The 26,562-nt window shown below is 44.6% G+C and overlaps 1 protein-coding gene across 4 annotated transcripts in view; it reads left to right on the top strand.

Annotated features, from left to right (window-relative positions):
- Positions 1-584: 584 nt before the first annotated feature.
- Positions 585-26,562, top strand: part of LOC141273619 (uncharacterized) — a 251,595-nt gene continuing 225,617 nt past the window's right edge. For 3 of the 4 annotated variants that reach the window (XM_073685704.1, XM_073685703.1, XM_073685706.1), the window contains exon 1: positions 798-936. The gene's annotated coding sequence lies outside the window, so the exon portion shown is untranslated. Of the gene's footprint in view, positions 703-797; positions 937-26,562 lie in introns of those variants that run through there. The other variant, XM_073685705.1, reaches the window with a different exon arrangement.

Genomic DNA, 26,562 nt, shown 5'->3' on the forward strand with positions numbered 1-26,562 from the left:
GGGTGTGTGTGGTGTATGCAGCTATCTGAGTCCTGGTCTACACTCCATCCTTACCTGGGAGTGGAATATCACACCTCTGGTTGAGGTGCAATACCCCTGTAGCAACCGAACCCTCGGGGCGCTACAAGAGCGTTTCACAGGAGGTTTCCTGATAGGCCTGGGCCTGGAGGATCCGGAGGATCCTCATAGAAGAGGGGGTACTGTTAGAACCCTCCTGTTAGTTTTTTTCTATTTTGTGGTCACTTGACCTGCTGCCTATTTATTCCAGCTCCGCCCTTCTGGCTTTGCTGGACTTCAGTGTTTCTTTGACTCCTAATCTAGCCAGGTGCTTTGTACCTATATCTATAGGTCTGCGTTCAGACTAGCTGAGGACGAAGGTGGGTCTGTTCACAAGGAACAGGTTGCCCGCTGCATCGTAGGGAATCAGCTTAGTTCTATTGTAGGGACAGTTTTCCTATCTTTCCTTAGTTCTTGTAGCAGATCATAACATAAAGTACTGGACAACCTCTTTAATTATGGCGTGATCTTGATTTCTAAAGGTGTTGTCTCCATTCAGTTAATCTTTGTCCCTGGGTGAGCAGTTTAGTATGAAATAAACCACAAGGTCCACTGATGAAGTCTCCGATGCTGCTCCCGATCTGGCATTGTATGCGGTGCTGACATCACGTCAATAGCACAACTGACAAGCAGTAAACTCAGCAGGTAAATTCCTGAATGGGGACAACCCCTTTAATACCAATTCATATTTCCTTGTTTTGCATATATGGTTAGGAAAAATCACAGAACTGTTTGCTAAAGGTCATTCTGTGAGCTACAAGGAAGCACACACCTATACTGTCTGTACACGCATTCGTTTGCATTTTCTCAGTACATAACTACTAGTGACCTTACTTTCTGTTTCTTTTGGAAGGTACAAGGAGACTTAATCGCCTAACTGTAAGTATAATAAATATTTTGAGAACTCTCCTACTATACTATAATATATGGATAGATGTAGGATGAATATACTATATTTTCTATAAAAAAAAGAATAAGATGAAGAAAATATCGGATACTAAGGATTGATTGATACAAGAGACAATGATTGGTGTATAGAAAGTTAAATTATCAAAACTACTGACAATTGAAGTTAAAGAGGTTGTCCCCTTTCAGAAAACTTTTTTCACCCTGCCATGGACCAGCGCACCATCCCCTCCGCTCCCCTGGGTGTCTGTTGTCAGCAACCAATCAATGAGCCCAGCAGCTCTGAGCAGCTTGTGCCATCTACATCGGCAGAGCCACTGAGCTCATTCATTGTCTGCAGCGCTGTCGACATAACGTCAGGGCGGTAAACAATAACCAAGAAGTAGCGGAGACTCAGCACTGATCTTGTGGAGGATGAAAAGTTTTTTTTTTTACTTCTAACAGGGCTTAAAGGACAATCTTTTCTGAAAAAGGACAACCTGTGAACTGTTGATAGGGTCATGGGTGACCAGGGAATCTCTACAGTAGTTCTCCCTGTGAAAAAGAACCAAAATAGCAGACATTTGTATTAAGAAATCTTAATTTCCATTACCACCTATGAGACCTTTCAGCAGTTTTTACCCTTGAAATTTAATGACAGCACTAGGTAGGAGAGTTGTAGAGGGGCTTAAACCTAACATCTTGTTTGAGAGCCGCAGCAGGAATACAAATATGAAGTTTAGAATCTGGCAAATACATCTCTTACAAATGCTTCAAAAGTGTTTCTTGAGGCTGAAGAACCTCATCTTGGAAAGTCTCCACAGCTCCTCCTCTTTATCATTGATTGATGTCTGTAGATTACATCCAGGAACCCACTTGTGCCAACATTGAAGAGCAGAGTGCAAGGGTTGTGAAGCACTTAAAGAGAATCTGTCAGCAGGTTTTTGCTAAGTATTCTGATTGCAGCATTGTGTAAGGGCAGAGACACTGATTCCAGCGATGTGTCACTTGATGTAGTTTTAATAGAATCAGTGTTTTATCAACAGTAGATTCCTACTAGAAGAATAGGTGTCTCGTGCCATGTAGTTCTCCTGCTCTACCATTGTTTTTTCGTGTTTTAAATTCTCCACTATTCGCCATACTGTACTAAAAAATTGTTGAAGTATGAATATGGCTATACGAAATGTCTATCGTTTTATTTATTTTTTTATTATTTTGTACAATAAAAACACACTTGCAAAAATATTATTTGTTTTTGGATCACCATATTCTGAGACTCATAAGATATACAGTTCTCTGTCAGTGGAGCTGCATGAGGGCTAATTATCTACATGGCAAATTTAAGTTTTTATTGATACCATTTTGTGGTAAATGCAACTTTTTGATCACTTTTTATAACATTCTTTGGGAGGCAAAATTTCCCAAAAAATGTAATTCTCAATTTGTTTTATCTATTTTTCTAAAACCTTTCACAATTCAGTATAATTGCCATGACTTCTTTATTCTATGGGTCGGTACAATTACACCAATACTAAATTTATATAGGTTTGTCTATGTTTTGCCACTTTGTGAAAAAACAACATTTATATAATAGGGCAGGATGAGGAGGTAGTGTGGGAATGGGAGACGCTAAATGTGCGGTTGGAAAGGTATGAGGAGATCCAGGGTAGGACAAGGTCTTTGCCGCCAAAGGAAGAGAGGATCTGTAGTAAGAGGCAGTGGTCAACTGTGTCAAAACCAGAGTACAGGTCTAGAAGGAGGAGTATAGAAAATTGTTTTTTAACTTTGGCTGTAAGTAGGTCATTAGTAATTTTGGTCAGGGCAGTTTCAGTGGAACGATGGGGGCGGAAACCAGATTGTAGGTTGTTGAAGAGCAAGTTAGATGAGAGATGGGAGGAAAGTTTAGCGTGAACATGTTGCTCAAGGAGTTTGGAAGCAAATGGGAGCAGCGATATGTGGCGACAGCTTGACATAGCGGTCGGGTCAAGGGTTGGCTTTTTGAGGATAGGCGTAAATGTGGCCTGTTTGAAAGCAGAATGGAAGGTACCAGAGGTTAGTGATAGGTTGAACAGGTGGGTTAGGGCCAGGATAAGTGTGGTAGTGAGATTGGGGAGGAGGTGGGATGGGATAGGGTCGAGTGCACAAGTGGTGAGGTGTGATTTGGAGAGGAGGCGAGTAAGCTCTCCTTCAGTGATTTGGAGAGGGAGGTTATAGGGGAAGGGCATTGGTCTGGTATGCAAAGGGGTTGTGGTAGTTGAACAATAAAGACTTGCCTTGTTTGGTCAATCTTATTTTTGAAGTGTGTGGCAAAGTCCTCAGCAGAGATGAGGAGGGTCAGAGGGGGCAGTGGAGGGCGGAGGAGGGAGTTAAAAGTGTTGAATAACTGTTTGGGATTGTAGGATAAGGAAGATACAAGAGTTGTGAAGTAAGCTTGTTTAGAATAGGTGAGGGCTGATTTGAAAGTGAGTGTTGCTTGTTTAAATGCAGTGAAGTCATCATGTGAATGTGTTTTCTTCCAATGCCGCTCTGCAACCCTGGAATTTGTTGAAGCTTTTAGGTGAGGTTATTGTGCCAAGGTTGTCTATTGATTTGTCGCACGAGGGGGGCGACTGCATCAATAGCTAATGCGAGAGGGGCATTGTAGAAGGCAGTGGTTCTGTCTGTGTCATGAAGTAAAGATATGGATGTCAGTGGTAGAATAGAGTCAGAGAGTGTGTGAGTGTCTAGATGTGCAAGGTTTCTGCGGTGATGTGCTAGTTGCTGGACATAGGTGACAGGAGAGGAGGACAGGGATGAGAAAGTGAGTAGATGTTGGTCAGATAGGGGGAGAGGGGAGGTTGTGAAGTTAGATAGGGAGCAGAGACGGGTGAAGATAAGGTCTAATGTATGTCCGTCTGTGGGGGTGGCTGACGAGGACCACTAAGTCCAAAAGATGAAGTAAGTGACAGGAGTTTGGAGGCTGCTGACTGGTGGGTGTCAATGGGGATGTTGAAGTTGCCCATGATGATGATGGGAATGTCAGCAGAGAGAAAGTGAAGAAGCCAGGTGGAGAATTGGTCAATAAATGCAGTGACCGGGCCTGGAGGTTGGTTTTTTAATGGCCACTTGGAGGTTGGAGGGAGAGTAGATGCGGACAGAGTGGACTTCAAAAGAAGGGAGAATAAGGGAGGGTAGAGGTGAGATTGGGTTAAGGTGCAGTTGTTAGAAAGGAGAAGACCCACTCCTCCACCTCTCTGTTGCCAGGGCGAGCAGTGTATATATATTCTGATTTCCATAACTTTTTATTTTTTAGCAGATGAAGTTGTATGAGGGCTTGTTTTTTTCTGGTTAAGTTGTAGTGTTTACTGATACAAGTTAAAGTTACATAGGACTTTTTGATAACTTTTTAATTCATTTTTTGGTTGGTGGCATGAACAAAAACAATAAATTTTAAATTGTTTTTTTAATTTTAATTTTTATGGAATTTACCTTGCAGTATAATTAAAATGTTAAATCTATTTTGCATGTCTATGTAATTATGGTAATACCCAATTCATATATATTTTTTGTTTGTTTTACTACTTTTACACATAAAAATAACTTTTTAAAAAAAAATCTTTTATTTGGATCGTCATATTGTAAGGGACCTAACTTTTCTATTTTTCTGGGTATAGAGCTACTATATATGAGGGCTTTTTTGTGTGGAACAAACTGTAGATTTATTGGTACCACTTTGGGAAACATACGATTGTTTGATCAATTTTATTTAATCTTTTTGTGGGATGAAATGTACAGAAATAGCAATTCTAGCAGTGGTTTTTATTCACCGTGGGCAATAAATAATAATAGAGGTTTATACTACAAGTTAGTTGTTACGAACACGGCAATATCAAATAAGTGTTGTTTTTGTGGGAGAATTTTTATTTATTTATTTTTTTCAATTATAATTTTTGATTATTAAAACACCACTCCAGCAATTTTTTTTTATTGCAGAGCCTAGTGGTGCATCAAATCTAAGTTCACTCTTCCTAGTGCTATACTCACCAGCCACCGTCTTCATTTGCTTTCAGCACCACTCCGGTCATCTTCTGCAGGTTGTGACCTGCCGGATTGCTTCAGTGTTTGCTGGGAGACCCGGAGGTCACTTCTCAATATAAGTTTATGAGCACCAGAACTAGGCCAGAACGAGGCTCTCATAGACTTACATTGAGAACTTGTGACCATTACCTCTGACTTCCGACCAGTCAGAAGTTATGTACTCAAGATAGCAGCGCATGACCGGAGCAGTGCTTGGAACAGCTGAAGACGGTGACTGCTAAGTATAATACTAGGGGCAGGGAACTGACATAAGAAGCACCGCTCCAGTGATGAAATATAAAAAAAAATGCTGGAGTGGTGCTTTAAAACTGGGATTTATATATATATATATATATATATATATATATATTTTAAGTATATATATATATATATATATATATATATATATATATATATACTTAAAAAATTTGGGAATATAAACTCATAACGATTGACGACCTTTGACACCTTCAGAGCAGGAATGAATGTGTCCCATGGATTTATGTCATTCTACATCAACTAAGGAATGTGCTCTTCAGGCCTGTGGGGGCATCACAGCCCCGACCAGGCTTTAATCACAGGGTAATAAAACTTTCGCAATCCTTATCTATGAACCATTCCAATATTTACGGCCACAACTGTTTATCCGTCTCCCATAGTTATAGCTCTGCTTTACGTCACTTGTCTCATCTATTGCAGTATTTCTGTGTCTTGTTGTGTATAAATATGTGACTCTTCAGATTTTGTGTTATACTATGCCTGATGAAGAAACCTGAGTAGTTTCGAAAGCTTGCAACTTGTTACTCTCTTTTCAGTTAGCCTGTGTGCCCACTATGCATTTTTTAAGAGTTTCCGCAGTGGCAATTCCGCTGCAGAAACCCTTAAAAAACGCTTGGTAGAAGGTCTGCCATGTTCCCCAGTGATAATCCACATGTGCTGTCCACATGCTGCAGAAATTTCTGCTGTGGATTATCATTGCGGAAAAATCCGCAGCACTACCAATTATTTTGCGTAATCGCTCCGTTTTCACCGCCATTAACTTGCATTGAATCGCTTAATATCCGCATGACTACATGTGCACATGCGGATATTAAGTGATTCAATGTGCGGATGGTACCCGGGTTTGGAGAAGAGGAGACTCTCCTCCAGACCAGGGTACCATAGTACCTGTAAAAAAAAAAGAATTAAAATAAAAAATGTACATTATACTTACCTTCTGATGGCCCCCCTTGTCTCCTTAGTGATGTGTCCTGCTTCAAGGCAGCTCCTGATGGTCTAAAGGGACCTGCCAAGACGTCATTTAGTCATGTGACGGGTCATGAGACCGCTGACGTCGGCGGTCGCATGACCCATCACATGACTAAATGACGTCATGGCAGGTCCTTTTACACAACCGCCAGACAACGGGATGACCGGACGCATCAGAGAAGGAGACCGGGGACCATCGGAAGGTGAGTATATGTTTTTTGTTTTTTTTTTACCATTTTTATTCTTTATTTTAACTAACTTGGTCACACTATATAAAATTCATGCCGGTTGCATGGATTTATATAGTGTGACCAAGTTGTCAAGCACTTTCCAAATGATGCTAAAATCGCTTCGAAAGCGCTTGACAACCCGCATGCGAAATCACATGATCAAAACGCTTCACTTACGGTTGTCCCTGGCAGGAAAAACGCATGTAAAATCCGCATGCGTTTTTTTCTGGGAGATGCAGAAATGCTCAGGAAAAATCCGGAGCATTTCTGCATCGTGGGCAATTAGCCTTAGCCATTAAAAGGTATCAACCACTAAGGACTCTCAAATCTAAATATTTTTCTAAAAAAATCTATAATTTTTTTATTTTGTAAATCTTTGATCACATTAATAATTCACTATAGTACTCCGCTTAATTGTAAAGTGCTGCGGAATATGTTGGTGCTACATAAATTATTATTATTATTATGTACTACAGTGCATTATCTCTACTGTCAGTTTCACGCCTCTGCTCATCCTCTGCGTAACAGTTGGCTCCTGCTACATGTGGACTAGGCATAACTCCTGTGCCCGTGCCACCTCTAGGACGTAACTGTACGTCAGATTGCAGTAAATCACCTGCAATCTGGACATACAGTTACATCATTTTGCAAGAAGAGGAGACACACTTGTCAGATGCACTCTTTAGTAAAGGTTTATTTAATGTTGTGTTCAAAGCTAAGAGATTGTACTTGGTGCGTAAAAAGCATTTTACAGTATCAGCATAATCAATGAGATTTCTGAAATCTCATGCGTACGCTGCATTTTTTTTTCTCTCATATTATTGACCCTGCTTGGTTTTCACTAAGAGAAGCATCTCAATTCTTTTAACGCTTTTGCAGTGCTTTTCATCAGTTCAAATAAATGGGTGAAAAAAAACCCAATTAAAATGCACTTAAAATCAAGACAAAAATGTGTTATACCCAGTAATTTTCATGCTACCACTATGGTTTTGTGTGAACATTCCCTTATAGTAGTTTACCCTGCGAGTTAGTTTGATTATGGCAATGCCCAATTTATTTAGTATTTATGTTTTAGTAATTAAAAAAATTGAAAAAACTGTAGCTGCTAACAATCTAAAGCGTGCAGATTTAGGCTTGGGCTACATGACTACTTTGGCTATGACAATTGTTGAACAGTAGAACATCACACTCTGGCAATTCTACTTTATAGCATAATAAAAGTGTGTTGCATCCCACAAATTGGTCACACTTAAGTGTCAAGAAATCTAAACCTGCTAGACTTCTTGCCATTTGTGTATCACGGTCTCAGTAATATGATAGATCTATCTATCTATATATTAATATGTAACTATCTATATCTGTATTTTATATACTAGAAATTCTCACCAGATGTTGGTAGCAACTAGTGTTGAGCGAACATGCTCGACACTGCTCGGTACTCGCCCGAGCATCACGCTACTCGGGATGTTCGGCGAGCACCGAGCATTTCCGGGTTACTCGGGCGGGAGCTCGGGTCTCCGCCCTGCATGTTTGGCGCTCTTTACAGAGCCAATGAACATGCAGGGATTGCCAGCCAGTCACTGTAATGCTGCAGCCATGTTGGTTGTGGGCATTACAGTGATTGGCTGGCCGCAAAGCGTCACCTCAAGTATTTAAAACGGGGCGCCGCCATCTTGGACACAGTCGCTCCGGATTAGACAGTGTAGGGACAGCGCTGCTGATTTAGGGAGAGATATAAACTGCGAAATAGTTAGTGTAGGGTCTGTAAAGGCTGCCAGAACAAACAAACAGTCCTTTTCAGGACTAATATCCATCCCAGATACCAGGCAGGCAGGCGGTATAGGAGACACAGTGGATATACCAGCAAACGCTGCATTACAGTCCTGTGTGCTGCTGTTGCTGAAATTGCTGGACTTAGCACCAGGTGTCGGGGGCCAGGAAAAATCCTTTTTTTTTCATCTAAATCCTCCTTTTTTTTTCCTCCTTCACACTGTACAAATACCCGTCTTATTAACCTTTTGGTGTCCCCCCCCCCCAAAAAAAAGCGTGTCTCTGATTTTTCAGACACAAATATAACTGTTGAAAATAGTCTGGTGTAGGCTAGAGAAACAGAAGTGTTGTTTTGCACTTCCACGGTTCAAACCTCTGTATTATCCATTTTGGGCCATTTGTATCTAAAAAAAAAAACAGTTTGAGTGTGTCGCTCACTGTTCAGCTGCAAATATCTCTATTTAAAAAAGTGTGGTATACCCCAGTAAACAATAACTGTGGTTTTGCCATCCCACGGTAAAAAATCTCTATTATTCAGCTTTTGGTAGTTTTTTCCGTAAAGAAAAACAGTAGTGTCTCCTGACTGTTGTGACACAAAAATATATCTGTTGAAAATAGTCTTGTGTAGGCCCGACATCCCAGTGTGGTTTCGCAGTTCCACGGGTCAAATCGCTGTACTATCCAGTTTTGGGCCTTTGGTATCTAAAGAAAAAGCAGTTTGAGTGTGTCACTCACTGTTCAGCTGCAAATATCTCTATTTAAAAAAGTGTGGTATACCCCAGTAAACAATAACTGTGGTTTTGCCATCCCACGGTAAAAAATCTCTATTATTCAGCTTTTGGTAGTTTTTTCCGTAAAGAAAAACAATAGTGTCTCCTGACTGTTGTGACACAAAAATATATCTGTTGAAAATAGTCTTGTGTAGGCCCGACATCCCAGTGTGGTTTTGCAGTTCCACGGGTCAAATCGCTGTACTATCCAGTTTTGGGCCTTTGGTATGTAAAAAAAAAGCAGTTTGAGTGTGTCGCTCACTGTTCAGCCGCAAATATCTCTATTTAAAAAAGTGTGGTATACCCCAGTAAACAATAACTGTGGTTTTGCCATCCCACGGTAAAAAATCTCTATTATTCAGCTTTTGGTAGTTTTTTCCGTAAAGAAAAACAATAGTGTCTCCTGACTGTTGTGACACAAAAATATATCTGTTGAAAATAGTCTTGTGTAGGCCCGACATCCCAGTGTGGTTTTGCAGTTCCACGGGTCAAATCGCTGTACTATCCAGTTTTGGGCCTTTGGTATGTAAAAAAAAAGCAGTTTGAGTGTGTCGCTCACTGTTCAGCCGCAAATATCTCTATTTAAAAAAGTGTGGTATACCCCAGTAAACAATAACTGTGGTTTTGCCATCCCACGGTAAAAAATCTCTATTATTCAGGTTTTGGTAGTTTTTTCCGTAAAGAAAAACAGTAGTGTCTCCTGACTGTTGTGACACAAAAATATATCTGTTGAAAATAGTCTTGTGTAGGCCCGACATCCCAGTGTGGTTTTGCAGTTCCACGGGTCAAATCGCTGTACTATCCAGTTTTGGGCCTTTGGTATCTAAAAAAATGCAGTTTGAGTGTGTCGCTCACTGTTCAGCCGCAAATATCTCTATTTAAAAAAGTGTGGTATACCCCAGTAAACAATAACTGTGGTTTTGCCATCCCACGGTAAAAAATCTCTATTATTCAGGTTTTGGTAGTTTTTTCCGTAAAGTAAAACAGTAGTGTCTCCTGACTGTTGTGACACAAAAATATATCTGTTGAAAATAGTCTTGTGTAGGCCCGACATCCCAGTGTGGTTTCGCAGTTCCACGGGTCAAATCGCTGTACTATCCAGTTTTTGGCCTTTGGTATCTAAAAAAAAAGCAGTTTGAGTGTGTCGCTCACTGTTCAGCCGCATATATCTCTATTTAAAAAAGTGTGGTATACCCCAGTAAACAATAACTGTGGTTTTGCCATCCCATGGTAAAAAATCTCTATTATTCAGCTTTTGGTAGTTTTTTCCGTAAAGAAAAACAGTAGTGTCTCCTGACTGTTGTGACACAAAAATATATCTGTTGAAAATAGTCTTGTGTAGGCCCGACATCCCAGTGTGGTTTCGCAGTTCCACGGGTCAAATCGCTGTACTATCCAGTTTTGGGCCTTTGGTATTTAAAAAAAAAGCAGTTTGAGTGTGTCGCTCACTGTTCAGCCGCAAATATGTCTATTTAAAATAGTGTGGTATACCCCAGTAAACAATAACTGTAGTTTTCCTCTTCCACGGTTCTAATCTACTCTTTATTACCCTTTTTCCATTGATAGTGCAAGTGTAAGCTATTTTACGTCATTTACAATGGGCAAGGCGCGTGGCAAGGGACGTGGAAGTGGACGTTCTGGTGATGGTTCGTGCAGAGGACGGGGCCGTGGCCAAGGTGAAAATGTGCCACAACCAACAGCCACATCTTCTCGCTCCCACTTCTTGACCGAATTACTAGGGAAGCACAGAACAACACCAGTATTGAGAACTGATCAGTGTGAACAGGTTATTAATTGGATAGCAGATAATACTTCCAGTTACCTGGGCACCACCACCTCCGGTCTGTCTTCCACACGGTCAACTCTTAGTAGCCGTGAGTCTCGACCGCATACTCCTCCTCACCCTGATGCTCCTTCCTCCCACCATGCCGACTGTCGTCAGACAGCAAGTGATCCCACACTTGGACACTCTGAAGAGCTGTTCACTGGTCCATTTCCATATTTGGGCCCCTCGCCTGATACGCTTGAAGTGGTGGAAGAGGAGATCCCATGTTGCGATGCCCAAATATTTGAACAGCCACGGCCACAGGAAGTCGATGTTGGCAATCTGTCACAAGAGGTGGACGATGACGAGACACAATTGCCAGGAAGTGAGGAGGAGGATCGTGGTGCGCAAGTGGAAGAGGAGGAGGTGGTGGATGATCTAGTAACTGATCCAACGTGGAAGGAGGACATGCAGAGTGAGGCCAGCAGCACACAGGGGGAGGGAGGCAGAGTACCCCAACAGGCAGGAAGAAGCAGTGTGGTGGCCGCAGACAGAAGGCAGGCAACCGTTCCCCGTAACACCAACACGAGGGACGTTGCCAGTACAAGCGGTAGGACTTCCAGAGTCTGGAATTTTTTTAAAGACTCTGCTGATAGCCCCAAAAAGGCCATATGTTCCACCTGCCATGCCAGCATCAGCAGGGGTGACAAAACTACCAGCCTGACCACCACCAGCATGATCAGGCACATGGCAGCAAAGCACCCGACTTTGTGGGGCGAAACCCAGGGTCCACGACCAGTGTCAGCGGGTGTCACCACTGCTTCTTCCACTGTTGTGCGTGCAATAGAACCCCCTGTTGTGTGTGCAAGGCAATCCCCTGTCCATACTGCATGTAAAGATGCCCCCACCTCTCAGTCTTCACTTGTTATGGCAGTTTCTCAAGAAACAGCATCAACGTCCACGTCCACGTCCCACCGCAGCGTTCAATTGTCCATATCCCAGACCTTTGAACGAAAGCGGAAATTCGCAGCTAACGCCCCACAGGCTACAGTCCTAAATTCGCACATTTCACGACTGCTTGCATTAGAAATGCTGCCTTTTAGGCTGGTGGAGACGGAATCCTTCCGCAATCTTATGGCGGTGGCCGTCCCTCGGTACTCGGTCCCCAGCCAACACTATTTTGCCCGGTGTGCCATCCCCGCACTACACAAGCACGTGTCCTAAAGCATCTGCCGTGCCCTCAACAACGCAGTTACTGGGAGAGTCCACCTGACAACGGACACGTGGACAAGTGCTTGTGGCCAGGGACGGTACATCTCTCTGACGGCACACTAGGTAAACATAGTGGAAGCCGGGACCCAGTCGGACCTTGGGACGGAACACATCCTCCCCACACCGAGGATTGCGGGCACTATGTCAGTCAGAGTTAGCCCCCACAGTGTACAGCTCCTGCGCATCCTCCTCCTCCTCCTCATGTTCAGCCTCCATCTCAGATATCACCACATCAGTTACAAGCTGGAAGCATTGCAGTACTGCCTCCGCCAAGCGGCAACAGGCTGTGCTGAAACTCATAAGCTTAGGTGATAAACCTCACACTGCTTGTGAGTTGTGGACAGCTGTGAAAGAGCAGGCAGATCTGTGGCTGAGACCGCTGAACCTACATCCCGGCATGGTCGTGTGTGACAATGGCCGTAACCTGGTGGCGGCTCTGAGGCGAGGTGAGATCACACACGTACCATGCCTGGCTCATGTGCTTAACCTCTTGGTTCAGCGGTTTCTTAAATCGTACCCCGAGTTGCCAGATCTGCTCGTGAATGTACGCCGCCTGTCAGCTCATTTTCGCAAGTCGGCTACAGCTTCCGCCGCCCTTGCTGTGTTGCAGCAGCGTTTGCAGCTTCCGGCACACCGACTGGTGTGTGATGTCCCCATACGTTGGAACTCTACCCTCCACATGTTGCAAAGGATTTGTGAGCAGAAGAGAGCAGTTGTGGAGTACCAGCTGCAACAAGGCCGTCGATATTCAGGTCAGACTCCACACATAAGACCTCAGGAGTGGACCTGGATGTCTGACATATGTACCATCCTGACAAACTTTGAGGAGGCCACCAAGATGGTGAGTGGCGATGACGCCATCATTAGTGTCAGCATCCCACTTGTCTGTCTTTTGCAACGCTCTCTGCAGAGAATAAAAGAGGAGGCATTGCAGCCAGAGTATGATGAGATGGATCAAGAAGCCGTAGCGGGCGATTACCCACAGCCCAGCCTCATCTCATCCCGACGTGCATTGGGGGACAATGAGGGAGAGGAGGAGGAGGAGGAGGAGGAGGAGGAAGAACAGGAGCTGCTATCATGCGTTGTAGACGGTAGTACCTGTACAAGTGTCATACCGTCGGTTCAGCGTGGGTGGCCTGAGGACAGGGGGGAGGAGGAAGAGGAGGAGGAGGAGGAGAGCATGGTCAGTCGTCATCTTGGTGAGGACACGGAAATCTTGCCCGTTACCAGTCTGGCACGCATGGATGACTTTATGTTACGCTGCCTTAACCGTGACCCTCGCGTTGTCAAAATGTTGGGTGACAGTCATTACTGGTTGGTGACACTTGTAGACCCCTGCTACAAGGAGAACTTTCACTCTCTTATTCCTGAGGTGGAGAGGTCTACAAAAATGGGGCAATACCAGAAGGCCCTTGCTGCAGAACTCTTAAAAAAATTCCCATCTGAACACGCTAGCGGCAGAGGTCACAGTTCGTTGCCCAACCAAGGCGTACAGGCGAGAGAGATGCAACTCCAATCCAGCAGAGGCAGGGGAACACTGTCAACGTTCTGGGACAGTTTTCTGACACCCGCCCAGCTTACAGGCCCTGAGGCGCGGGGTACTCTCACAAGGAGTGGAAAGTTTCAAAAGATGGTGAGGGAGTACCTTGCCGATCGTACGAGCATCCTCCGTGATTCCTCTGTGCCTTTTAATTATTGGGTATCCAAGCTGGACACTTGGAATGAACTCGCTCTGTACGCCTTGGAGGTCCTGGCCTGCCCTGCCGCTAGCGTGTTATCGGAGCGTGTTTTTAGTGCCGCTGGGGGAATTATAACTGATAAGCGCACTCGCCTGTCAACTGACAATGCTGACAAGCTGACCCTTATCAAAATGAACAAGGGCTGGATTGGGCCAGACTTCTCATCACCACTAAATGACATTAGAGTAACATAAAGTCAAATCCACTGTGTTATTTCGGGAGGTGTATTCACATGCACCGCTTCACACCCACACATGGGTATACGCTTCCTCGTTTCGGCTGTTTAATCTTCTTCTCCTTATCCTCAGCCTCCACCACCACTATACCACCAGGGTGCCAGCATTGCAAGTTCCTCCGTCCTTATTTTTGGCAGCTTTTGCTTGCAAGGCATAAGCAAATACCATGGGACACCCACTCCCCAATAATGGGACTTATGTTTGTAATATTCTGTACTGCATGGCTCTTGTAAGGGGCATTGCAAGTTGCTCCGTCCTAATTTTTGGCAGCTTTTGCTGGGAAAGCATAAGCAAATACCATGGGACACCCACTCCCCAATAATGGGACTTATGTTTGTAATATGCTGTACTGCATGGCTCTTGTAAGGGGCATTGCAAGTTGCTCCATCCTAATTTTTGGCAGCTTTTGCTGGGAAAGCATAAGCAAATACTATGGGACACCCACTCCCCAATAATGGGACTTATGTTTGTAATATGCTGTACTGCATGGCTCTTGTAAGGGGCATTGCAAGTTGCTCCGTCCTAATTTTTGGCAGCTTTTGCTGGGAAAGCATAAGCAAATACTATGGGACACCCACTCCCCAATAATGGGACTTATGTTTGTAATATGCTGTACTGCATGTGACGCGCCCCCTGGGCCGTGTGTACACGTGTGTGGGATTCCCGGTGCCGGGTCTCTGGGGTCTGTAGTCTCCGTGGCGGTGACTGGTCAAACCAGTGGCAGTCTTTCTTTGGTTTTGAGATTAATTGTCCGACTGCGCCACCCTTGGATTGCGGTCAGGGAGTACCACCGCTGCGCGGAAGACCGCTGAGGCTGGTGTTGTGTGCGCAGCATAGAATGGGATAACTCCCCTCGGGAGGAGTATAGCCTCAGGGCAGTGAGTGTGGATGATGGGGGTGATGGTGCAAGAGTGCAGCAGGAATGACTCAGAGTCTTTGCAGTGCAGTTCAGGGTCTTTATTGATGATTATAAGGTAGACCCTCCCAGGAGTACTGGCTAGCATAAGAGGCCTGGTCAGTCTGTGAGCAAGCAGGAGTTCCCCTGGCCAGGTGGAGTTGTAGGCCTCCCCGTCTGTCTGCACTCTTCCTGGCTACCTTGCTGTAAGCGGGTAGAAGTAGCTCACGTCCCTGAGTGTACCGTGTAGTTCTCACCCGTATGGCTGGTGACTTGGGGCCTTCTGTTAGCCTCCGCTCCACGACGGCGGTGCTGGTCCCTTGCTTGTGACTGAGCCTCTGGGCTTCTATGGCCAGAGGACCTGAAATCCCCTGCCGGCTGGTTTCTGCTGCTGGATATATAAGTCCTCACAGCTTCGGACTCCTGTGTCTGGTTCCTATTGTCTTCTGCCAGGGCGAGCTCTGCTCAGCTTCCAGCCCCTGGTCTTTAGCTCCTAGCTCCTACAGAGCTCCTTGCTGTTACTTTCCCTTGCTCTCACTCTGACTCTGACTGTTCTCTGACTCACTCAACCCCGCCCCAGATCCAGTTTATAAGGGCAGAATTCTCCCCTCCCAGGATTGGGGCAGGAGGATGTTGCATGTTTAAGGGATCCTGACCAGGAAACCTCCCACTTGCTCTCCGACGTAATATCTCTGTTACTGTGGTGACCAGACCCCTGGGGTGCCACACATGGATCTTGTAAGGGGAATTGCAGTTCCTCATAATTTTTGGAAAGCCTTCCATTCACTGCTTAGGCCAAGAGTGCACGGGAGGTCCAGTTGCTATAAATGGAAAAAAAGGTTTAGTTAACGCCCTCTGACCTCCATGTCATTTCCAAGGGGCATTGGAGTGGCTCGAAATTTTTGGTAGGCATTGCACTCACTGTATGCCCTATAACTGTGTAGCCGAACCGCTCCTTTTGTTACAGAAACATATCCTACAAGACATATCTGGTTGACTGGCCTGATATTGATGTGAATGGTCCCTGTTCCTCCTGCTCTTTCTCCTTTGCCACTACCTCATCCATCATTTATCACCTGAAGCTTTGTTTTAACGGGAGTCATAGAACTTGGATAGTAGCAGGAAAACATCCAGCAATCCTCGGAGGAGGTAGGATATGCGCCAAAACGCTGACCACCTCAGCCTAGCCGCTACTACATACATGCACTTGCATTACAACAAAACAAAGCAGATGCTAACTTCTATCATCCTCATCATGCTCCTCACCTTGGCACTCTCAACTCCCCTGATGGAGAAGCCAGGGCCCACCGGAGGAGTCTGATAGTCCGGTGGGCTCGGCCAATGCTGCCCTAAAGCAGGCCAGGCTAAGAAAAGTGTGGGAAAGGTTACCGGGACAAATAGGGGTGGCTGGGGACCGAGTATGGACACCCGGCCACCCCCTGGAGGCTGGGGAGCAAGCGGGGACACCCGGCCACCAGGCGGCTGGGGATTGAGTATGGATACCAGGCCGCCGACACAGCCATGGCGTGGTGGCCAGATTCCGCCTCCACATGCCTAAAATCCCCAATTTAAAGTGCAAGCAAGCAAGCAGCATGGTATTGCAGCCTGGGGGTGGGTGGGTGGCAGGCTGCATACTTGCGCTTGCATTGCAAGGAATGGGAGAGGTACAATTGAACACTGCCCTGGGACAAGGACTTGAATGGGGATAGTTGCAAGTCTGCAACGACAGGTGCAAGGTGGGAGGCATCTTCGCATGTACCATGAACAGGGGTTTGGCATGCACACACTACAGCGGAATAGGCTCTCCTTCCCACTAAATGCACTGGGGAGGGCACAGGTAATGTTTTGGTATACGCGCTTAATCTTATGTATAAGGCACACCAGGACAAATATGGGCGGCTGGGGACTGAGTATGGATAGCTCGCTGCCGAAGCAGCCATGAGGTAGTGGCCAGCTTCGGCCTCCTACAAACTAAAAGGCCCCATTTCAAGTGCAAGCTATCAGTATGGAATTGCAGTCTGGGGGTGGGTGGGTGGCAGGCTGCACACTTACACTTGCATTAAAAGAAAACATAGCAGATGCTAACTTCTGTCATCATCATCATGCTCCTAACCTTGGCACTCTCAACTCCACCGATGGAGAAGTCAGGGCCCACTGGAGGAGTCTGGTTCTCTGGTGGGCTCGTCCAATGCTGCCTAAAGCAGGCCTGGCTAAGAAAAGTGTGTGGGGGGATGTTCCAAGGAGAAATAGGGGCGGCTGGGGACCGTTTATGGACACCCGGCTGTCCCCAGGCGGCTGGGGACCGTGTGTGGACACCCGGCCGCGGGGCGGCTGGGGACCGAGTATGGACATCCGGCCGCCGGGCGGCTGGGGACTGAGTATGGATTCCAGGCCGCCAACACAGCCATGACGTGGTGGCCAGATTCCGCCTGCACATGCCTAAAAGGCCCAATTTCAAGTTCAAGCAAGCAAGCAGTATGGTATTGCAGCCTGGGGGTGGGTGGGTGGCAGGCTGCATACTTGAGCTTGTATTGCAAGGAATGGGGGAGGTACAATTGAACACTGCCCTGGGACTAGAACTTGCATGGGGATAGTTGCAAGTCTGCATCTTCTGATGCGGTAAGGATCACTTATGATGCGCACACTTTTAGACAGTGACCTGGGAGTCAGAGATGCTTCCAGGGGTCTTCCCCATGCTGTTCCCTTGTCTTTTCAGCACTTTATGCATGTGTCACACAGCACATGGCCAGATAAGGTTGTAAAATGTTAAAATGAGATTTCACGGTGAATGCATTTGTCATAGTTGAAAGCAATACAAAAGTGCAAAAACGCATAAAAATGCTACTTATGAACATAGCTGAAGGTGTGGAGGAGTATTTTTGTTTTTGGTCATTTATTTTAACTTATACACAAGTCTTTTCCCTGGAAAGGATGTTCCTTAACATATTTCACAGGAAAAAAGTTTCACTTTCGTTTTTGAACATTTTATTGTGAGCCTGTAAAAGTGGCTTAATACCTCTGACCACGTTGTTGACAGCAGTGACCTGGGGGTCAGAAATGCTTCCTGGGGCGATCCCCATGCTGTCCCCATGTCATTTGAGCACTGTCACTATCGTTTTGGGCACTTGTTAGGCTTTTAAAAGACTGCCGGGGGTGCCACCGCAAAAATGCTCGAGTCTCCCATAGACTAACATTGGGCTCGTTGCTCGGGTCGAGCACCCGAGTATCACGGCGAGCTCGGCCCGAGCTTCGAGCACCCGAGCATTTTAGTGCTCGCTCAACACTAGTAGCAACAGATCCACACAGGCAAAGAAATCAAACAATAGACGTCCATAAATTGTTATGTGTAATAATGAGAAATGACAAGAAAAATTTTTAATACTGTTACTGAAATTTATTTAATAATTCATACAAAAACCTTTGTTGGTGATGACAGCTTCAAGATGCCCCCTGTATGGAGAAACTAGTTGCATGCATTGCTCAGGTGTAATTTTGGCCCATTCTTCCACACAAACACTCTTCAAATCCTGAAGGTCCCGTGGGCTCCTTCTATGAACTCTGAGCTTTAGTTCCTTCCATAAATTTTCTATTGGATTCAAGTGAGGTGATTGGCTGGGCCATTCTAGCAGCTTTAATTTCTTTCTCCGAAACCAATTGAGAATTTCCTTGGATTTGTGTTTGGGATCATTGTCTTGCTGAAATGTTCACACACCTTTCATCTTCAGCTTCATCAGTAGACATCAGCAGATTCTTATCAAGAATGTCTTGTTACATTTGTTCATTCATCCTACCTTCAATGAAATTAAGTTTGCAAGTGCCGTATGCTGAAAAACAGCCCCACACCATGATGTTCCCACCTCCAAACTTCACTGTTGGTATGGTGTTATTTGGTGCCTTTTGGCCTTGAAACATGGTGTGTATTATGGCATACAAAGAGTTAAATTTTGGACTCATTTGACCAGACTATATTCTCCCAGTATTTCACAGAATTGTCTAAATGTTGAGCAAACTTTAAATGCGCTTGAACATGCTTTTTGTTCAGAAATGTAGTCTTGCGTGATGAGCATGCATACAGACCATGGAGGTTGAGTGGATTACTTATAGTTTTCTTTGAAACAATTGTAGCTCTCCACAGTTGGTCCTTGGCTGTTTAACAATTGTTGGACAATTCTTTTCACTCCTCTGTCTGAAGTTTTGCAGAGAGCTCCTGGTTATGGCTGATTTATGGTGAAATTATCTTCTTTCCACTTCTGGATTATGGCCCCCACAGTGCTCACTGGAACTTTCAGCACATTAGAAATACTTCTGTAACCAATGCCATCGGTATGTTTTTCAACAATAAGGTTGCAAAGGTCTTGAGATAGCTCACTGGTTTTAACCATCATTGTTATATGAACATGTTTGCACACTCACACAGAATAATGAAGGAAGGAAAGGACTAATAAAGGAAGATGCCGCACCTATGCCCAACTGGTTCTTGTACAGACTAGACAAGTCATTAGCCGCACAACTAAAAACACCTCCTTGGACCTGGCTCCTTAGAAGCCAGTTGAGGGGTTTCTCGTACCTCCTGAAGGACCAGAGGGGAGGCCGCACACAAATCTTACAAAGGGAAAAGAGAGCGTGCAGGAAGACACCAGGACCCAGGGTAAAAAACTAAACACATTCACACAGGATGGACAAGGAAAAATACAGAGAACCAAAAAATAAATGGACTAAGTGAAAACCTCAAAGACCCCAAATGTGGAAGAAAGGAAATGGTGCTGGGGAGGATAACTCACACAGACCGCAGGAAAGCAATTGAGATTAGTAAGGCAAGATAATCTCTAGCTAAGGAGCTGGAACTCCAAACACCCATCAACCTTAAAGTATAGCCAGCAAAGAAGGCAGGTGCACGTTGTATAAATAGCCCCTCCCAAGATGTGATAGGACAAACTAAATGTAGGTGTGAAAAATGAAATAAATAGTATACTCACCTTGCCACTCACCTGTCCTGCTGCTGCCGCTCCCTGCAACCTCCTCTGTTGGCTCGCTAAGGTTTCAGTTTTTGCTTCCAGTTCTGTGAGGGTCTCATGCGATGCATATTTTTAAGTCCTATCATCATAAAATCATTGAAGCTTACTTAGCGAAGGAAGTACCAGCAGTACAGGGTAAAGAAAGACCATAAGAGACAAGAGCTGGAGGGAGCCAGCGAAGGACAACGTCTGCAGCAACAGCTTAATAACCTCTTTTCCTTGCCCTTTATAATTTAGCAAAATGAAGGCCATCTGACTGCAATTTTACCGGTTTTTCAATAATTAAATAGCATAAAAATTCAGCTTCTTGCAAATCTAATTAGTTTGTAAAATTTGAGGTGAATTATATTTTCTTTGAAGCGACTCACTCATATCTAGTAATGGGACCGGTGAGTCCTGTTAGAGGCTGAGTCAGTAGCATAGCTACTGGGAGGCAGAGGGGCGGATGCCCCTGGTTCTGAATGGCCTACCCAGAGCTACGCTAGACTTAACTGTATTGGCGTGCGCAGCACGCATGATCTCCCTGCACTATCACATGATCTCCCTGCACTATTGCTCTTCTTTGTGTAGACCACAGGTAGCTTTAAGCCTATGGTCTATAGAACAGCCGAGGCGCTGACACGCACAAAACATCAAAGTCCCGGCGCAGTGACATTGCGCCGCGTAGGGACCCTGTGCATATGTTGGTGCAATTACAGCACTTTGCCCTGCCCAGGCCTTGCCGGTGGACTCATCAGGATCCTGGATTAGGTGAGTAAATGAAGATTTTTATTTAAATTAAAACTTGTGGGGGGCTTCGTATGCAATGGGGGACCCTCATACAATGTGGAGGTTACTGTGGGGGACCCTGAAACAGTGTGGTGGGGCCCTCATACATTATACGGACTAATGTTGGCGCCTTTGTAATGTGTGGGGGCCATTATACATTTTGGGGGCTAACGCGGTAGCCATTCTATAGTTTGGGGGCTAATGTGGGGGCCATTTTGCAGATTGGGAGTTAATGCGGTGACCATTCACAGTTTGGGGGCTAATGTAGTGGAAATTATTCAGGCTAATATGGGGGCCCTTATACAGTTCTGGGTTAGTGCAGTGGCCATTATATAATTTGGGAGATAATGTGGTGACCCTTATACAGTTTATGGGCTAAAGTGGGGGTTATTATACAGTTTGGGGGCTAATGTGGGGGCCATTATACAGTTTGGGAGCTAATGCGGTGCCCATTATACAATTTGTAGGCTAATGTGTGAGCCATTATACACTGTGGAGGGATCTCATACATTGTAGGGACATCTGTGGGGGTCCTCAAAGTGTAGGGGCCAATATACAGCATGGAAGATAATGTTAAGGCCATTATACAGTTTGGGACCTACTGTGGGGGCCATTATACAGTGTGGAAGCTAATGTGGAGGCCATTATACAGTTTGAGGGTTAGTGTTGGGACTACTGTGGAGACCATTATACAGTGTTGGGGCAATTATACAGTGCGATTGATACTCTGGGGGTCATTATACTGTGTTTTGGGGGAGCATTGGGACATAATACTATGCATAGGGGAGCTATGGAGGTATCATAGTGTGTATAGCGGAGCTGTGGGTCCACCATACTGTGTATAGGGGAGCTGTGGGCCCACCATACTGTGTATAGAGGAGTTGCTGGCCCATAATTCTGTGTATAGAGGAGTTATGAGCCCATCATACTGCATATAGTGGAGCTGTGGGGACATTATGTTCTCTATAATGGAGCTATGGCCCACTATACTGTGTATAGGGCAGCTGTGGGCCCATCATACTGTGTATAAGGAAGCTGTGGACACATCATACTCTCTATAAGGAAGCTGTGGGACCATCATAATGTGTATAGGGGAGCTCTGGGCCCATCATACTGTGTATAGTGGAACTGTGGGGATATCAAACTCTGTATGAGGGAGCTGTGGGCCCACCATACCGTGTATAGAGGAGCTGTACATTGGGGGACTCAGTGGACATTATTAAATGTTAATATTTTCTAGGGGCAATTTTACCATCTTGAGGGCACAAATGGGGCATTATTACTATGTAAGTGTCACAGTGGTGGGCATTACTATGTGGGGCAGTAAGACAAGCACTGCTTTTGTTCCAAACAGCAGGTGCAGTAATAGGGACACATATGGCAGCAGCGGCTCAGCATTGGGGTATCAGCAGGATGAGGAGTTTGTTCAGGTTGGGAATAGATGGGACGGTTATAGAAATGTGAGAAGTTAAACGTGCAGACAAGTCATGGCTGGAAGTAGTTGTCATGTCGGTCCTGGCCAGATGGAAAAGACGGAAAAAGAGAATGACTCCATCAGAGAGAACGTCATCTGTAAGTTACTATATACAGTACAGACCAAAAGTTTGGACACACATTTAAAGATTTTTCTGTATTTTCATGACTATGAAAATTGTACATTCACACTGAAGGCATGAAAACTATGAATTAACACATGTGGAATTATATACTTAACAAAAAAGTGTGAAACAACTGAAAATATGTCTTATATTCTAGGTTCCTCAAAGTAGCCACCTTTTGCTTTGATGACTGCTTTGCACACTCTTGGCATTCTCTTGATGAGCTTCAAGAGGTAGTCACCGGAAATGGTTTTCACTTCACAGGTGTGCCCTGTCAGGTTTAATAAGTGGGATTTCTTGACTTATAAATGGGGTTGGGACCATCAGTTGTGTTATGCAGAAGGCAGTTGGATACACAGCTGATAGTCCTACTGAATAAAGTCTATCAAAAAACCCGGCACTCAGAGAGATAAGTAAGATTATGTATTTTTAATCAAGTGAGTACAAAATAAATATCAGACGTTTCGGTCCCTTAGGACCTTCATCAGTGTACTACAAAGTAAAATGACAAACAAAACAAAATTAGATACAAAAAGTGGTCAAATTTCAGTAGTATATATATAAAGACAAAGTTTACATGGATACGTTTATTTCATCCGAAATATAAATCTACCTTCTTGAGATATGACATGGAGGGAGGGAGAGATTTGGGAGGGAGTTTGGTTGGATGTCCCGTGAGAGATAAAAGAGGAAAAAGTAACATACCGGAGTAGAGGTCATGCGAGTGGACGATTTCCACTAAGGAGCTGTAAGGGAGAGGTGACTGGATTAATAGTGACCCATGTGAAGTTGAAGTAAGACATATATAAACTAGAGCAAACCTGAAATGGAAGTTGTAACAGTAAAGCTGTAATGTCCAAGAGGTATGGAGAGTCTTGTAAAGGAGACTAAAGAAGAAGAAAGGACACAATGATGAAGGAGGTATGTATATAGCTTCCCCCAAGAAAGAAGTCTATGGAGGGAAGCAAGTACCTGTGGTTCTCAGTCATGTGGAGTGTCCTCAGGAGACGCGGAATCCACCGCTAGTCAGGAGGGGAGGAGATCCCCAAGGTATACCCCTAGTATTTATATAGGAGAGGGAGAAGTGGTGAGAATCGCCGCAGGCGTGTGCGTACGAGAGGAGACCCGAAACCGGAAGTGACGCGACGTGTGCGTCATAGGGTCCGTGGTCAGGTGCTGGTCACGTGGGCGGAAGTGCCTCTGTTTGCGTTCCAGCGGAGAAGATATGCGTTCCACTGCTGCTGCTGGTAAAAGCAGACAATAGGAGGAGGTCGGGTCACAAAGTGGGAGCATCCAAGGGGAGCAGGAGAGGAGGCAGAGGTTTAGGAAGGATGCTGGAGATAAAGGAAAACAAAATTAACATAATATACAAAATACAGACAAGTCTCCAACATGCATATGTGTCTATCTGAGTATAAATAAAGGAAGCATGTAGGTGTCCAAATTAGTTCTGTGTCCTAATGTAGTGTGTGACCTGGCCATGGTTCACCTATTACATGAAAGAGAGCAAATCATAGTCACGATTAAGACCTTTAGGGGTCAGTGATTGCAGTTCATGGATCCAAAACGATTCCCTACGTTTGAGCATGCGGATCCGATCGCCCCCTCTACGTGGAATGGGTACATGGTCTATGACTTGAAATTTCAGTTGTGAGATGGTGTGTCCTGCTGATGAAAAATGTTGTGGCAGTGGTAGTAATAAATTTTTACAGCGAATGGTGGACTTATGTTTGGATATACGATCTTTAACTGGTTGAGTGGTTTCTCCAATGTAAATGAGGCCACATGGGCATTTGATAAGATAAACTACAAAAGAAGAATTGCATGTGAAATAGTCCCTGATATGATATTGTTTGCCAGATTGTGGGTGGTAGAAGGAACTGCCTCTGATGATATTATTACATTGGAAACAATGGAGACAAGGGAAAGTGCCAGTTTTAGGGTTTGAAAGAAATCTTTGTCTCAATCTGGGGGTGTTGATTGATAGATCCGCCCGAATGAGGTGATCCTTGATATTGGGAGCCCTCTTGAAACATGGTAGAAAAGGGTTCCCAAACTCAGGGACAGAAGGGTATGCTGTATGTAGAATTTTCCAGTGTTGGCGAATTTTTTTGTGAAGGATACGTACTGCTGGATGATATGTGTGAACAAAAGGTAAACGGTTGGAAATGGTATGTCGGTTCTGGGTGTCAGAGACTAGAGATTTTTGTAGGAGGGCAGAAGGGTATCCTCGTTCCACAAATTTGTGTTTCATTTCGCTAAGACGGGTATCCCTGGTGGTGGTGTCACTAACTATGCGTCTGACCCTGTGGAACTGTGATTTAGGTATAGACGAAATAGTGGATTTGGGATGGAGGCTATCAAAGCGGAGTAGGCCATTTCTGTCTGTAGGTTTGACAAATAGGTCAGTGGATAGGAAACCATCCTTATCTTTAATGACCTTAGTATCTAGAAAGTTAATAGATTCAGTACTGGATGAGATGGTAAAATTGAGACCCTCCCAAGCTGTGTTGATGGTATTGAAAAAGATGTCAAGTGATTCCCTAGAGCCTCCCCATAAGCAGAAGATATCGTCAATATATCTTTTCCATACCAAAGCATGTTTAGTGTACAAATCATTGGAGTAAATGATATTCTGCTCAAATTCCGCCATGTAGCTGAGAACCACAGGTACTTGCTTCCCTCCATAGACTTCTTTCTTGGGGGAAGCTATATACATACCTCCTTCATCATTGTGTCCTTTCTTCTTCTTTAGTCTCCTTTACAAGACTCTCCATACCTCTTGGACATTACAGCTTTACTGTTACAACTTCCATTTCAGGTTTGCTCTAGTTTATATATGTCTTACTTCAACTTCACATGGGTCACTATTAATCCAGTCACCTCTCCCTTACAGCTCCTTTGTGGAAATCGTCCACTCGCATGACCTCTACTCCGGTATGTTACTTTTTCCTCTTTTATCTCTCACGGGACATCCAACCAAACTCCCTCCCAAATCTCTCCCTCCCTCCATGTCGTATCTCAAGAAGGTAGATTTATATTTCGGATGAAATAAACGTATCCATGTAAACTTTGTCTTTATATATATACTACTGAAATTTGACCACTTTTTGTATCTAATTTTGTTTTGTTTGTCATTTTACTTTGTAGTACACTGATGAAGGTCCTAAGGGACCGAAACGTCTGATATTTATTTTGTACTCACTTGATTAAAAATACATAATCTTACTTATCTCTCTGAGTGCCGGGTTTTTTGATAGACTTCATTCTGGTTTGGTACCTTACCCGTAGCACCTATAACAATCAGGAGGTGCGATAGTTTTTTGTATAGTCCTACTGAATAGACTGTTAGAATTTGTATTATGGCAAGAAAAAAAAAGCAGCTATGTAAAGAAAAACGAGTGGCCATCATTACTTTAAGAAATGAAGGTCAGTCAGTACGAAAAATTGGGCAAACTTTGAATGTGTCCCCAAGTGCAGTTGCAAAAACCATCAAGCGCTACAAAGAAATTGGCTCACATGAGGACTGCCCCAGGAAAGGAAGACCAAGAGTCACCTCTGCTTCTGAGGATAAGTTTATCCGAGTCACCAGCCTCAGAAATCGCAGGTTAACAGCAGCTCAGATTAGAGACCAGGTCAATGCCACACAGAGTTCTAGCAGCAGACACATCTCATCAACAACTGTTAAGAGGAGACTTTGTGCAGCAGGCCTTCATGGTAAAATAGCTGCTAGGAAACCACTGTTAAGGACAGGCAACAAGCAGAAGAGACTTGTTTGGGCTAAAGAACACAAGGAATGGACATTAGACTAGTGGAAATCTGTGCTTTGGTCTGATGAGTCCAAATTTGAGATCTTTGGTTCCAACTACCGTGTCTTTGTGCGACGCAGAAAAGGTGAACGGATGGACTCTACATGCCTGGTTCCCACCGTGAAGCATGGAGGAGGAGGTGTGATGGTGTGGGGGTGCTTTGCTGGTGACACTGTTGGGGATTTATTCAAAATTGAAGGCATACTGAACCAGCATGGCTACCACAGCATCTTGCAGCAGCATGCTATTCCATCCGGTTTGCGTTTAGTTGGACCATCATTTATTTTTCAACAGGACAATGACCCCAAACACACCTCCAGGCTGTGTAAGAGCTATTTGACCAAGAAGGAGAGTGATGGGGTGCTACGCCAGATGACCTGGCCTCCACAGTCACCAGACCTGAACCCATTTGAGCTGGTTTGTGGTGAGCTGGACCGCAGAGTGAAGGC

The sequence above is a fragment of the Phyllobates terribilis genome, unplaced genomic scaffold, assembly GCF_046119375.1.
Source record: "Phyllobates terribilis strain yellow unplaced genomic scaffold, ASM4611937v1 Scaffold_5__5_contigs__length_657084704, whole genome shotgun sequence".
NCBI lineage: Eukaryota > Metazoa > Chordata > Amphibia > Anura > Dendrobatidae > Phyllobates > Phyllobates terribilis.